The sequence below is a fragment of the Molothrus aeneus genome, chromosome 30 (genome assembly GCF_037042795.1).
Source record: "Molothrus aeneus isolate 106 chromosome 30, BPBGC_Maene_1.0, whole genome shotgun sequence".
NCBI lineage: Eukaryota > Metazoa > Chordata > Aves > Passeriformes > Icteridae > Molothrus > Molothrus aeneus.
Window position 1 is genome coordinate 2,054,542 of NC_089675.1, and position 14,713 is coordinate 2,069,254.

At 41.4% G+C, this 14,713-nt stretch overlaps 1 protein-coding gene across 4 annotated transcripts in view; it reads right to left on the bottom strand.

Annotated features, from left to right (window-relative positions):
- The window catches only part of R3HDM2 (R3H domain containing 2), a 64,647-nt gene that overhangs the window by 36,980 nt on the left and 12,954 nt on the right, over window positions 1–14,713 (bottom strand). The gene's annotated exons all lie outside the window — the stretch shown is intronic.

Below are 14,713 nucleotides of genomic sequence, written 5' to 3' on the forward strand. Positions count from 1 at the left end.
AGGAAATATCTCAGAAAATTGATGGGAAGAAGGTGCAAGGAGGGAAATATCCCAGAAAATTCATGGGGAAAAAGGAAATATCCCAGAAAATTTGTGGGGAAAAGGTGCAGGGAGGGAAATATCCCAGAAATTTTGTGGGGAAAAGGAAGTATCCCAGAAAATTCATGGGGAAAAAGGAAATATCCCAGAAAATTTGTGGGGAAAAGGTGCAGAGAGGGAAATATCCCAGAAAATTCATGGGAAAAGGTGCAGGGAGGGAAATATCCCAGAAAATTCATAGGGAAAAGGAAATATCTCAGAAAATTGATGGGAAGAAGGTGCAAGGAGGGAAATATCCCAGAATATTCATGGGGAAAAAGGAAATATCCCAGAAAATTTGTGGGGAAAAGGTGCAGGGAGGGAAATATCCCAGAAATTTTGTGGGGAAAAGGAAGTATCCCAGAAAATTCATGGGGGAAAGGAAATATCCCAGAAAATTCATGGGGAAAAGGTGCAGAGAGGGAAATATCCCAGAAAATTCATGGGAAAAGGTGCAGGGAGGGAAATATCCCAGAAAATTCATGGGGAAAAGGAAATACCCCAGAAAATTCATAGGGAAAAGGTGCAGGGAGGGAAATATCCCAGAAAATTCAAGGGGAAATGGAAATATCCCAGAAAAATCATAGGGAAAAGGTGCAGGGAGGGAAATATCCCAGAAAATTCATGGGGAAAAGGAAATATCTCAGAAAATTGATGGGAAGAAGGTGCAAGGAGGGAAATATCCCAGAAAATTCATAGGGAAAAGGTGCAGAGAGGGAAATATCCCAGAAAATTCATAGGGAAAAGGTGCAGGGAGGGAAATATCCCAGAAAATTCATGGGGAAAAGGTGCAGGGAAGGAAAATATCCCAGAAAATTCATGGGGAAAAGGAAATATCCCAGAAAATTCATAGGGAATAGGTGCAGGGAGGGAAATATCCCAGAAAATTCAAGGGGAAATGGAAATATCCCAGAAAATTCATGGGGGAAATGGAAATATCCCAGAAAATTCATGGGGAAAAGGTGCAGGGAAGGAAAATATCCCAGAAAATTCCCCCCAGGAGGGAATCCCACGCTGCTCCAACAGGAATTAGGTCAGGAAGGGAAAAGGGAACGCTTTGCCTGATGTGTCTCATTTGTGGGATGATGGTGCAGGGGGTGAAGGTGGCAAACTCTGCCTCCTCCCAGCCCTAAATATTCCAAACTGCTCCAAGGCTCGGGGTTTTAAATATTCCAAGAGGATCTGGAGCAGATTTTGGAGAAGGGAATGGAGGAGGCAGCACCGGATCTGCACACACGGCACTGAAATAAATTTGTACAGCTCATTCCCTTTTGCACCACCCACCCCTCTTCTAACAAGTTTTTTTCCCCCCCCCAAGCCAAACACCTCAGCCAAATTTAAGAATGACAACAGGATCTTTTCCTGTCGTGCTGCAACGTAATTTCAGCATCACACTGATCAGATTTCTCAGAAAAGACAAACTGGGAACCACAGAAAAAAAAAAAAAAAAATTAAAAAAATAAAAATGACATTTATCAGCTGCCCCCTCCTGTTCCAGCTTCCATCCCCAGCAGGCAGCCTCCAGGACATGCAGGAATCAGGGAAAATTTGTTTTTCCAGAGGAGGATTCCTTGCAGGATGAATGAATCAGCCCCAGCTCCCCGGGGCAGCCGTGGGATGCAGTGAGGGGGTGGCAGACAACGAGAGTGACGGTGACAGACAGGGGTTGGTGCAGAAATTTCAAGTTCAGAGCGCTCAGGGAGGGTGGGTGGGACTGAGCTGGGCCTTGGGAGAGAGGGGGAAAAAAAAAATGACCCAGATGCAGCAAAAAATGTGTGTCAGGAAAAAAGAAAAAAGATGGAGCAAAGGTGGAAGGGAGGGTGGGGATTGGAAAATGACAGCAGTGACTGGGCAAACTGGGGATGTTTTCTGGGATATTTGCTGCCCTAAAAGGGTCAGGGAGTCAGGACACATTGAAATCCTCTTCCTCCTCCTCCTCAGTCCAGAAATGAACATGGAATTCCACCTCTGCTGCTTTTTTTGCAGCTGGGAGCCCCGAGAATGCAGCAGGGAAGGGGAAATTAAAGCAAGAAAAGTTCTGAATTTCCAGCTCAGATGGATCTGGCAGCAGATCTGGAAAAGGCAGGAAGCTCCTGCTAAATCAACTCCTCTCCTGGCCTTGTTTCTCAGGGAACAGAGCTGCTCCTGAGCAAAAATGAGGGTGCAAAGGAGACACATGGCTGCAGCTGCCCACACACAGCTCCAGGGGCATGGAGGGGGGATTGAGGGGTCTGAAATGGGGATGGAGGGGTTTGAGGTGGAGATTTGGGGGTCTGAGGGGGGATTGAGGAGGGATTGAGGGGTTTGAGGGGGTCTGAAATGAGGATGGAGGGGTTTGAGCTGGGGATTGAGGGGTCTGAAATGGGGATGGAGGGGTCTGAAATGGGGATGGAGGAGTTTGAAGGGGGGATTGAGGGGTTTGAGGGGGTCTGAGGAGGGGATGGAGGGGTTTGAAGGGGAGATAGAGGGGTCTGAGGGGGGATTGAGGGGTTTGAGGGGGTCTGAGGAGGGGATGGAGGGGTCTGAAATGAGGATGGAGGGGTCTGAAATGGGGATGGAGGGGTCTGAAATGAGGATGGAGGGGTCTGAAATGGGGATTGAGGGGTCTGAAATGAGGATGGAGGGGTCTGAAATGGGGATTGAGGGGTCTGAAATGAGGATGGAGGGGTCTGAAATGGGGATTGAGGGGTTTGAAGGGGGGATGGAGGGGGTTTGAGGTGGGGATTGAGGGGTCTGAAATGGGGATGGAGGGATTTGAGGTGGAGATGGAGGGGTCTGAGGGGGAATTGAGGGGTCTGAGGGGGTCTGAAATGGGGATGGAGGGGGGATTGAGGGGTCTGAAATGGGGATGGAGGGGTTTGAAGGGGGGATTGAGGGGTCTGAAATGAGGATGGAGGAGTTTGAAGGGGGGATTGAGGGGTTTGAGGGGGTCTGAGGAGGGGATGGAGGGGTTTGAAGGGGAGATAGAGGGGTCTGAGGGGGGATTGAGGAGGTTTGAGGGGGTCTGAAATGGGGATTGAGGGGTTTAAGGTGATATGGAAGGGTCTGAGGGGGGATTGAGGAGGGATTGAGGGGTCTGAGGGGGTCTGAGGTGTGGATTGAGGGGTCTGAGGGGGGATTGAGGGGTTTAAGGTGGAGATGGAGGGGTTTGAGGGGGGGATTGAGGGGTCTGAGGGGATATGGAGGGGTCTGAGGGGGGATAGAGGGCATGAGGAGGGATTGAGGGGTTTGAGGCGGTCTGAAATGGGGATGGAGGAGTTTAAGGGGATATGGAGGGGTCTGAGGGGGGTCTGAGGAGGGATTGAGGGGGGATTGAGGGGTTTAAGGTGGAGATGGAGGGGTTTGAGGGGAGATGGAGGAGGGATTGAGGGGTTTGAGGGGAGATGGAGGGGTCTGAAGTGGGGATTGAGGGGTTTAAGGGAATATGGAGGGGTTTGAGGTGGGGATTGAGGAGTTTGAGGGGGGATAGGGGGGATGAGGGGGGATTGAGGGGTCTGAGGTGGGGATGGAGGGGTTTGAGGGGGAATTTATTATTTTATAATATGATATTATATTAAAGAATGCTATACTGAACTATACTAAAGAATACAGAAATTATATTTACAGAAGGCTAAAAAGCTAATAATGAAAACTCGTGACTCTCTCCAGAGCCCCAACACAAAGGGATTGGCCAAAGATTGGCCAAAGAGTCAAAACAATTCACATGAAACCAATCAAACAATCACCTGTGGGTAAACAATCACATTCCAAAGGAGCAAAACACAGGAGAAGCAAATGAGATAATTATTGTTTTCATTTTTCATTTGTTCTCAATTTTTTTTCAATTATTTTCATTTTTCCCTGAGGCTCCCCAGGAGAACAATCCTGGCCAAGGGATGTTTCAGAAAATGTGAATTTTGTGACACCATCCTGAGGACACCTGCCCTTCTAGACTGGAGCTTAGACTAAGTAAATAATACAGAAATTATATTTACAGAAGGCTAAAAAAAATAATAATGAAAATTCATTACTTTCTCCAGAGCCCCAACACAAAGGGATTGGCCAAAGTTTGGCCAAAGAGTCAAAACAACTCACACCAGAAACCAAATGAAACAATCTCCAAACACATTCCAAAGGAGCAAAACAGGGAGAAGCAAATGAGATAATTATTGTTTTCATTTTTCATTTGTTCTCAATTTTTTTCTTCTTTTGTTTTCAATTTTTTCTTCTTTTTTTTTTCCCCAATTGTTTTAATTTTTCATTTGTTTTCAATTTTTTCTTTTGTTTTCAATTTTTTCTTCTTTTTTTTTCCAATTGTTTTCATTTTTCATTTGTTTTCAATTTTTTTCTTCATTTGTTTTCCATTTTTTAAATTTTTTTTCAATTATTTTCATTTTTCCCTGAGGCTCCCCAGGAGAACAATCCTGGCCAAGGGATTTTTCAGAAAATGTGAATTTTGTGACACCATCCTGAGGACACCTGCCCTTCCAGGCTGGAGCTTAGACTAAGTAACTAATGCTCGACTAACTAACTAAATAATACAGAAATTATATTTACAGAAGGCTAAAAAGATAATAATGAAAACTCGTGACTCTCTCCAGAGCCCCAACACAAAGGGATTGGCCAAAGATTGGCCAAAGTGTCAAAACAATTCACATTAAACCAATCAAACAATCACCTGTAGAGCAAAACACAGGAGAAGCAAATGAGATAATTATTGTTTTCCTTTTTCATTTGTTTTCAATTATTTTCATTTTTCCCTGAGGCTCCTCAGCCCCCCAGGAGAACAATCCTGGCCCAGGGATGTTTCAGGCAATGTGACCCTGACACCCTCAGCAGCCTCGCTGCCCTCTCTGGACTCCCTCGAGCCCAATCCATCCCATAATTTCCCCGTTTTGCCCTGTTTGGGGGCAGCAGCACCCAGCACCACCCTCCCCGCTGGGTACCAGTGATGCTCCAGCCAGCAATTCCCTGATTGGCTGCCCGGCAGCCAATGGGAAGCCGAGCTCCATGGCAACGGGGCCCTGTTGCCAGGAGCAACGGGGCGGGGGTGACTCAGGGAAATGGGGGCGGTGGGGCTGGGCAGGGGAGGAAGGGCTGGGATGAGGGACGGGGGCTCCAGGCTGCTCTTAAAATTCAATTTATTCCACTCAAAATGCAATTTATGGTATAGAAAATGCAGGTTATTGTATACAATAACTTACTGTATAAAAAAATCCCCTTTATTGTATGCAAAATGCAGTTTATTGTATGCAAAATGCAGTTTATTGTATACAAAATGCAGTTTCTTGTATAGAAAATACAGTTTATTGTATAGAAAATGCACTTTATTTCATACAAAATGCAGTTTCTTGTATGCAAAATGACATTTCTTATATACAATAAGTTATTGTATACAAAATGCAATTTATTGCATAGAAAATGCAGTTTATTGTATACAGTAACTTATTGTATTCAAAATGCAGCTTATTGCATACAAAATGCAGCTTATTTTATACTATAATTTATTGTATACAAATGCAACTTATTGTATGGAAAATGCCATTTATTGCATACAAAATGCCATTTATTGTATACAATAACTTCTTGTATACAAAATGCCATGTGTTGCATAGAAAATGCAGTTTATTGTATACAAAACACAGCTTATTGCATACAATAACTTACTGTACAGAAAATGCCATTTATTGTACACAAAATGCAACTTATTGTACACAAAATGGAGTTTATTGTCTACAAAACGCAGTTTATTGGATACAAAATGCAGGTTATTGTATACAATAACTTACTGTATTCAAAATGGAGTTTATTGTATACAAAACGCCTTTATTGTATACAAAATTCAATTTATTGTATACAAAATGCAACTTGTTGCATACAAAATGCAGTTTATTGGATAGAAAATGCAGTTTATTGTATACAGTAAGTTATTGTATGCAATAAGTTGCATTTTGTATACAATAAGTTATTGTATACAATAAACTGCATTTTCTATCCAATAAACTGCGTTTTCTATACAATAAGTTATTGTCTACAAGGAGTTGCATTTTGTATACAATAAACTGCATTTAGTGTACAATAAATTGCATTTTGCATGCAGTAAATTGCATTTTGTATACAATAAACTGCATTTAGTGTACAATAAATTGCATTTTGCATGCAGTAAATTGCATTTTGCATGCAGTAAATTGCATTTTGTATACAATAAACTGCATTTTGTATACAATAGACTTGTCAAGGTTCTCATCTCTTCCCTCATGTGGGAATTCCACAGGAAGGAGTTTTTAGTGGGATAAAAAGGACTGGAATGGCTCCATCCAGGACAAACACCCTAAAAACCCCAAAAAACCCCAAAACTCATCAACATCAAAGCCAGAATTCTCTCCTTATGCAGAAGGAATTCATTCAATAATTCCTCCCTCCCTCACAGCTCCTTTAATTTCATTTTAGGCTCAGCAAGAACCTCCTCACCCCTCATTTCCCAAAATCTGGGGGAGGAAAAAAACCCAAATTCCACAGGAAAAAAAAAAAAAAAAACCCAGCAAGATTCTGGGCTCCTGTCTGAAATATTTCTCTATTTCTTTTAGTATAAAATTTTTAATGTCATATATATAATAAAATAATAAATCAACCTTCTGAAACATGGAGTCAAGATTCTCATCTCTTCCCTCATGTGGGAATTGCACAGGAAGGAGTTTTTAGTGGGATGAAAATGGACTGGAATGGCTCCATCCAGGACAAACACCCCAAAAACCCCAAAAAAACCCAAAACTCATCAACTCCAACATCAAAGCCAGAATTCTCTCCTTATGCAGAAGGAATTGATTCAATAATTCCTCCCTCCCTCCCAGCTCCTTTAATTTCATTTTAGGCTCAGCAAGAACCTCTTCACCCCTCGTTTCCCAAAATCTGGGGGAGGAAAAAAACCCAAATTCCACAGAAAAAAAAAAAAACAGCAAGATTCTGGGCTCCTGTCTGAAATATTTCTCTATTTCTTTTAGTATAAAATTTTTAATGTCATATATATAATAAAATAATAAATCAACCTTCTGAAACATGGAGTCAAGATTCCCTTCCCTCATGTGGGAATTGCACAGGAAGGAGTTTTTAGTGGGATGAAAATGGACTGGAATGGCTCCATCCAGGACAAACACCCCAAAAACCCCAAAAAAACCCCAAAACTCATCAACATGAAAGCCAGAATTCTCTCCTTATGCAGAAGGAATTGATTCAATAATTCCTCCCTCCCTCCCAGCTCCTTTAATTTCATTTTAGGCTCAGCAAGAACCTCCTCACCCCTCATTTCCCAAAATCTGGGGGAGGGAAAAAACCCAAATTCCACAGCAAAAAAAAAAAAAAAAAACCAGCAATATTCTGGTTCTATTCTTCTATTCTTCTGGTTCTATTCTTCTATTTCCTTTAGTATAAAATTTTAATGTCATATATATAATAAAATAATAAATCATCCTTCTGAAACATGGAGTCAAGATTCTCATCTCTTCCCTCATGTGGGAATTGCACAGGAAGGAGTTTTTAGTGGGATAAAAATGTCCTGAAATGGCTCCCACCAGGACAAACACCCCAAAAACCCCAAAAAAACCCCAAAACTCATCAACCTCAAAGCCAGAATTCTCTCCTTATGCAGAAGGAATTGATTCAATAATTCCTCCCTCCCTCCCAGCTCCTTTAATTTCATTTTAGGCTCAGCAAGAACCTCCTCACCCCTCGTTTCCCAAAATCTGGGGGAGGGAAAAAACCCAAATTCCACAGAAAAAAAAAAAAAAAAAAACCAGCAATATTCTGGTTCTATTCTTCTATTCTTCTGGTTCTATTCTTCTATTTCCTTTAGTATAAAATTTTAATGTCATATATATAATAAAATAATAAATCAACCTTCTGAAACATGGAGTCAAGATTCTCATCTCTTCCCTCATGTGGGAATGGCACAGGAAGGAGTTTTTAGTGGGATGAAAATGGACTGGAATGGCTCCATCCAGGACAAACACCCCAAAAACCCCAAAAAAACCCCAAAACTCATCAACATGAAAGCCAGAATTCTCTCCTTATGCAGAAGGAATTGATTCAATAATTCCTCCCTCCCTCCCAGCTCCTTTAATTTCATTTTAGGCTCAGCAAGAACCTCCTCACCCCTCATTTCCCAAAATCTGGGGGAGGAAAAAAACCCAAATTCCACAGGAAAAAAAAAAAAAAAAACCCAGCAAGATTCTGGGCTCCTGTCTGAAATATTTCTCTATTTCTTTTAGTATAAAATTTTTAATGTCATATATATAATAAAATAATAAATCAACCTTCTGAAACATGGAGTCAAGATTCTCATCTCTTCCCTCATGTGGGAATTGCACAGGAAGGAGTTTTTAGTGGGATGAAAATGGACTGGAATGGCTCCATCCAGGACAAACACCCCAAAAACCCCAAAAAAACCCCAAAACTCATCAACCTCAAAGCCAGAATTCTCTCCTTATGCAGAAGGAATTGATTCAATAATTCCTCCCTCCCTCCCAGCTCCTTTAATTTCATTTTAGGCTCAGCAAGAACCTCCTCACCCCTCATTTCCCAAAATCTGGGGGAGGAAAAAAACCCAAATTCCACAGCAAAAAAAAAAAAACCCAACAAAAAATAAATTCCCCCCAGGAGGTTGGAGGTGCCTGCACTGCCTGTGCTGAGTCACTGCTTGAAATCCTCATTTCCACCCCCTCATGACATCAAATTCTCCAATGGTGATGCAGATGGAAGGGTTGGGCTCCAATAAAAAGAATTAAAAAGCTTTTATCAACCTGCAGGCAGGAAATGCAGGTGAGTCGAAGGGAATTGTGGAGAATCAGGAGGTTTCCTGGTGGAAAACACCTCAAAGCAAACATCATTTCATGAGGAATAAAATATTCTGGTATTTTGTTACTCCCTCCATCACTAAACTCAGGAGAGGGGTCAGCTTGTTCTCACTTTATCCCAGGACTGTGACCTGGGCTGCTAAAATAATTTCCATGTGATACCCAGGAATCACATAGGGGTGGATAAAAGTTTTATGTTTATATTTCATTAAAATAATTTTATATTTCATAAAAATAATTTTATAGTTCATAAAAATAATTTTATATTTCATTAAAATAATCTTACAGTTCATAAAAATAATTTTGTATTTCATAAAAATAATTTTACATTCTATATAAATATTATATATAATTTATATATTATATAATTTACATTTTACATTCTATATAAATATTATAGATTACATAATTTATATAATAATGTTTCTATTTCTATATAGATATTTTATATAAATAATTTCATATTTTATAGAAGTATTTTTATATTTTATACAACTATTTTTATATTTTATAGAGATAATTTTCTATTTTATAGAGATAATTTTCTATTTTATAGAGATAATTTTCTATTTTATATAATTTTTATATTTTCTTTATATTGTGTATAAATTCTTATATTTTATAGAAATATTTTATATTTTATAGAAATATTTTTATATTTTATAGAAGTATTTTATATACTATATAATTTTTAATATTTTATCTAAATAGTTTATATTTAATATACATTTTTATATTGTACAGAAATATTTTTATATTTTATAGAAATATTTTCTATTTCATAGAAATAATTTTCGATTTTATAGAGATAATTTTCTATTTTATAGAGATAATTTTCTATTTTATAAAATGTTCTTATATTTCATAGAAATATTTTCATATTTTATATCTATTTCTTCTTTTAGGAAGAAATTCCTCCCTGTAAGGAGTGGGGAGACCCTGGCACAGCCCAGAGAAGCTGAGGCTGCCCCTGGATCCCTGGAAGTGTCCAAGGCCAGCTTGGAGCAGCCTGGTTTAGTTGGAGATTTCCCTCCACAGCAAGGGGATGGAATGAGAGGAGTTTTAAGTTCCCTTCCCACCCAAACCATTCCATAATTCCATTTTCAGATCACCTGAGCCACAGCTCCAGCACTTCTGGGCACAAAAACCTCTTAAATCCTCTGACCTGGATGGGAAAAGTTTGGTTAAATCGAATTTCCATGTGTGGAAAAGGAAACACAGAGAATTCCTGTGCCACATCTCCTAAACACTGACAGGTTAATTTTGGGAGAAAATAATGAACTGTATAAACAGCTCAGGAGTTAAACAGGCCTAAGGAACACTGCCCTAAGGAAAATGGGATTAAACTGCTTTAATTTCATGTTTTCCAAGCCTGGAGCTCTCAGCAGCGAGGGCCACTCTCAGCCCTGCTCTTCCCTCTTGCAGGAAAAGTGAAATTATTGATTTGATCTTCAAAAGGAAGGAAACTCTGATCCTGCTGTGGGAGTTGCTTTAAAACCTTCTCACCCTTCCTTTACAAAATCTGGGGGAGGAAAAAAAGCCAAACTCAACAGGAAAAATACCCAAACTCAACAGCAAAAAACCCAACCCCAAAAGAGACAAAAAGTGGAGGATGATCCCAGACACTGACAGGTTAATTTTGGGAGAAAATAATCAACTGTATAAACAGCCCAGGAGTTAAACAGGCCTAAGGAACACTGCCCTAAGAAAAATGGGATTAAACTGCTTTAATTTCATGTTTTCCAAGCCTGGAGCTCTCAGCAGCGAGGGCCACTCTCAGCCCTGCTCTTCCCTCTTGTAGGAAAAGTGAAATTATTGATTTGATCTTCAAAAGGAAGGAAACTCTGATCCTGCTGCTCCTTTTGCCTTTGACTTTTGGGAGCTGCTTTAAAACCTTCTCACCTTTCCTTTACAAAATCTGGATGAGGAAAAAAAGCCAAATTCAACAGCAAAAAAACCCAACCCCAAAAGAGACAAAAAGTGAAGGATGATCCCAGACACTGACAGGTTAATTTTGGGAGAAAATAATCAACTGTATAAACAGCCCAGGAGTTAAACAGGCCTAAGGAACAGTTTCCCAAGAAAAATGGGATTAAACTGCTTTAATTTCATGTTTTCCAAGCCTGGAGCTCTCAGCAGCGAGGGCCACTCTCAGCCCTGCTCTTCCCTCTTGTAAGAAAAGTGAAATTATTGATTTGATGTTCAAAAGGAAGGAAACTCTGATCCTGCTGCTCCTTTTTCCTTTCATTTTTGGGAGCTGCTTTAGGCTGAGCAAGAACCTTCTCAACCTCACTTTCCAAAATCTGAGGGAGGAAAAAAAATCCAAATTCAACAGCAAAAAAACCCAAACTGAACAGCAAAAAATTCACCCCTAAAAGAGACAAAAAGTGAAGGATGCTCAATGCCCCAGCTCTGGAGATCAAAGACAACGCTCCCAGTGCAGCACCAACGCTTTGTGGACAGTTCCTGAGGCTTCCTGGGCAGAATTTTGGCAGAGAATTCCCTGTCAGAGCTCCCAGCTCCGTTTCCCAGCATTTCCCACCTTCCTCAGCTCGAGCTATTCCTGTCTCCATCCCCAGAGCAGGGAACCGCTCCCGTGACGTCAAAGCAGTTTCCCAGCAACAATTAATGAGGGCTGTCCACCACAGGGGTTTCCTGAAAAGCAAGGAATTATCCACCTACTTTCCACAGTGTCAGGATGCAAAAGGACAGCACCGAGCAGGGAGTTCTGTTAACCCTTGCGTGGCTCAGCAGGAATCCCTGGGATTGCTGCTGGTTTTTTGGTAGAGAAACTCGAGGGGAATTTCTTCCTCCTGTGCCCAGCCCCTAATGAGGCACCTGCAATGGAGGTGCCAAGCAGGGAAACGTGGAAAACTAAGCAGGGAAACGTGGAAAACTAAGCAGGGAAACATGGAAAACCAAGCAGGGAAACGTGGAAAACCAAGCAGGGAAACGTGGAAAACCAAGCAGGGAACATGGAAAACTAAGCAGGGAAACATGGAAAACCAAGCAGGAAAATGTGGGAAATTAAGCAGGGAAACATGGAAAACCAAGCAGGGAAACGTGGAAAACCAAGCAGGGAACATGGAAAACTAAGCAGGGAAACGTGGAAAACCAAGCAGGGAAACATGGAAAACCAAGCAGGGAAACATGGAAAACCAAGCAGGGAAATGTGGGAAACTAAGCAGGAAAATGTGGGAAACTAAGCAGGGAAACATGGAAAACCAAGCAGGAAATCTAAGCAGAGAAACATGGAAAACCAAGCAGGAAAACATGGAAAACCAAGCAGGAAAATGTGGGAAACTAAGCAGGAAAACATGGAAAACCAAGCAGGGAAACATGGAAAACCAAGCAGGAAAATGTGGGAAACTAAGCAGGAAAATGTGGGAAACTAAGCAGGAAAACATGGAAAACCAAGCAGGAAAATGTGGGAAACTAAGCAGGAAAACATGGAAAACCAAGCAGGGAAACATGGAAAACCAAGCAGGAAAATGTGGGAAACTAAGCAGGAAAATGTGGGAAACTAAGCAGGGAAACATGGAAAACCAAGCAGGAAAATGTGGGAAACTAAGCAGGAAAACATGGAAAACCAAGCAGGAAATCTAAGCAGAGAAACATGGAAAACCAAGCAGGAAAATGTGGGAAACTAAGCAGGAAAACATGGAAAACCAAGCAGGGAAACTAAGCAGAGAAACATGGAAAACCAAGCAGGAAAATGTGGGAAACTAAGCAGGAAAACATGGAAAACCAAGCAGGGAAATGTGGGAAACTAAGCAGGAAAATGTGGGAAACTAAGCAGGGAAACATGGAAAACCAAGCAGGAAAATGTGGGAAACTAAGCAGGAAAACATGGAAAACCAAGCAGGGAAACATGGAAAACCAAGCAGGAAATCTAAGCAGAGAAACATGGAAAACCAAGCAGGAAAATGTGGGAAACTAAGCAGGGAAATGTGGGAAACTAAGCAGGGAAACATGGAAAACCAAGCAGGAAAATGTGGGAAACTAAGCAGGAAAACATGGAAAACCAAGCAGGGAAACATGGAAAACCAAGCAGGAAATCTAAGCAGAGAAACATGGAAAACCAAGCAGGAAAATGTGGGAAACTAAGCAGGAAAACATGGAAAACCAAGCAGGGAAATGTGGGAAACTAAGCAGGAAAATGTGGGAAACTAAGCAGGAAAATGTGGGAAACTAAGCAGGAAAACATTGAAAACTAACCAGAAAACAATATAAAACCAACCAGGAAAATCAACCAGGAAAATATGGAAAACCAATGTGGAAAACCAAGCAGGAAAAAAATGGAAAACCAACCAGGAAAACATGGAAAACTAACAAGGAAAACCTGGAAAACTAACCAGGAAAACATGGAAAACCAACAAGGAAAACCAATGTGGGAAACCAAGAAGGAAAACCTGGAAAACCAAGCAGGAAAACCAACCAGGAAAACATGGAAAACCAATGTGGAAAACCTACCAGGAAAACATGGAAAACCTACCAGGAAAAAATAGAAAACCAAGCAGGGAAACCAACCAGGAGAACATGGAAAACCAAGCAGGAAAAAAATGGAAAACCGAGCAGGAAAACCAACCAGGAAAACACGGAAAACCAGCCAGGAAAACAAGGAAAACCAACCAGGAAAACATGGAAAACCAACCAGGAAAACAAGGAAAAGTCTTCTCCTGCTGGCAGCTGCTGCTGTGCTCAGCCTGTGGCAGGCAGGAGCAGCAGCGTTAAAAATCTGGATGAGGGAATCAGGAATTCCCTCCCCTTCCCCAGCTGGCAAAGCACATCCCCAAAGTTTGTTCAGCAGCTCCCAGAGAAGCTCCAGAGGAGGAAGGGACAAGGCAGGAAGGGTGTCTGGATCCCTCCTCTCTCATCCCATGGCAGACTCTGGGTGTTCTCCAGGTGAGACCCAGAAATGGATTTGAACGTAGGAAAAAAATGGGGAAATGATGATTCAAAGGGAAAAAAAAATGAATTTTATTTGTTGGCTGCCAGCAGAAGTTGGGATGGAGTGTGGAGTCTGAGGAGCAAAGTACAATAATCACACCTCAATCCTAACAAAAACCAGTTGCCAGCACTAAATGTGAAGAGAGCAGAACTTCTTCTAGGCAAAACTGGATGATGGACGTGTGTGAGGAGGGGGGAAAAGTCAATCCAAGCTCACTATTCCACTAAACTCAGCTCAGTGAGGGGTTTAAATGAATTCAAATTCATTTCAAAATGAGGTTAATGTATCAGTGAACACAAGCACCATCCTCCAGAACAACCAAATTGCATAAGCCACCCCAAAAACGTCACATGGCACGAGGCCAAGCCGGTAACCAACATTCCCCATCGACTGAGCAGCTCCAAACACATAAATCCACGAAAAAACAACCCAGCAGAAGAGCTGGGAAGGTTCTGTGTCTGCAGAACGAGGGGGAACTACCCAGGAGCAAGCACAAGGAGATTCCATGATGCTGTCAGGGGAACTCCTTAATGACACGGCAGAGCACAGGGGATTCCCTCTCTCTCGCTCCGGAGGTGAATCCCCAGCAGAATCACAAAAGGAACAAGAGCAGAGCTCACCCTCACCCTCCCAAGCCCCTCAGAGCCACATTTTTATTGAGTCCAGCTCCATTTTCAATTAACAGCAGCAGAAATCCTGGCATTTACCAAGGGGAGAGGGGGACGCTGAAATATTCACCCACATTTACGCCTGCGTTTTGCACCGGGGAGGGGAGGGAAAAGAAAAGTCTGAGCAATTTTTTTTTAATTTATTTTTTTTCCTCTCAAATAATTAAAACCTCATTCTAAAAATCAAC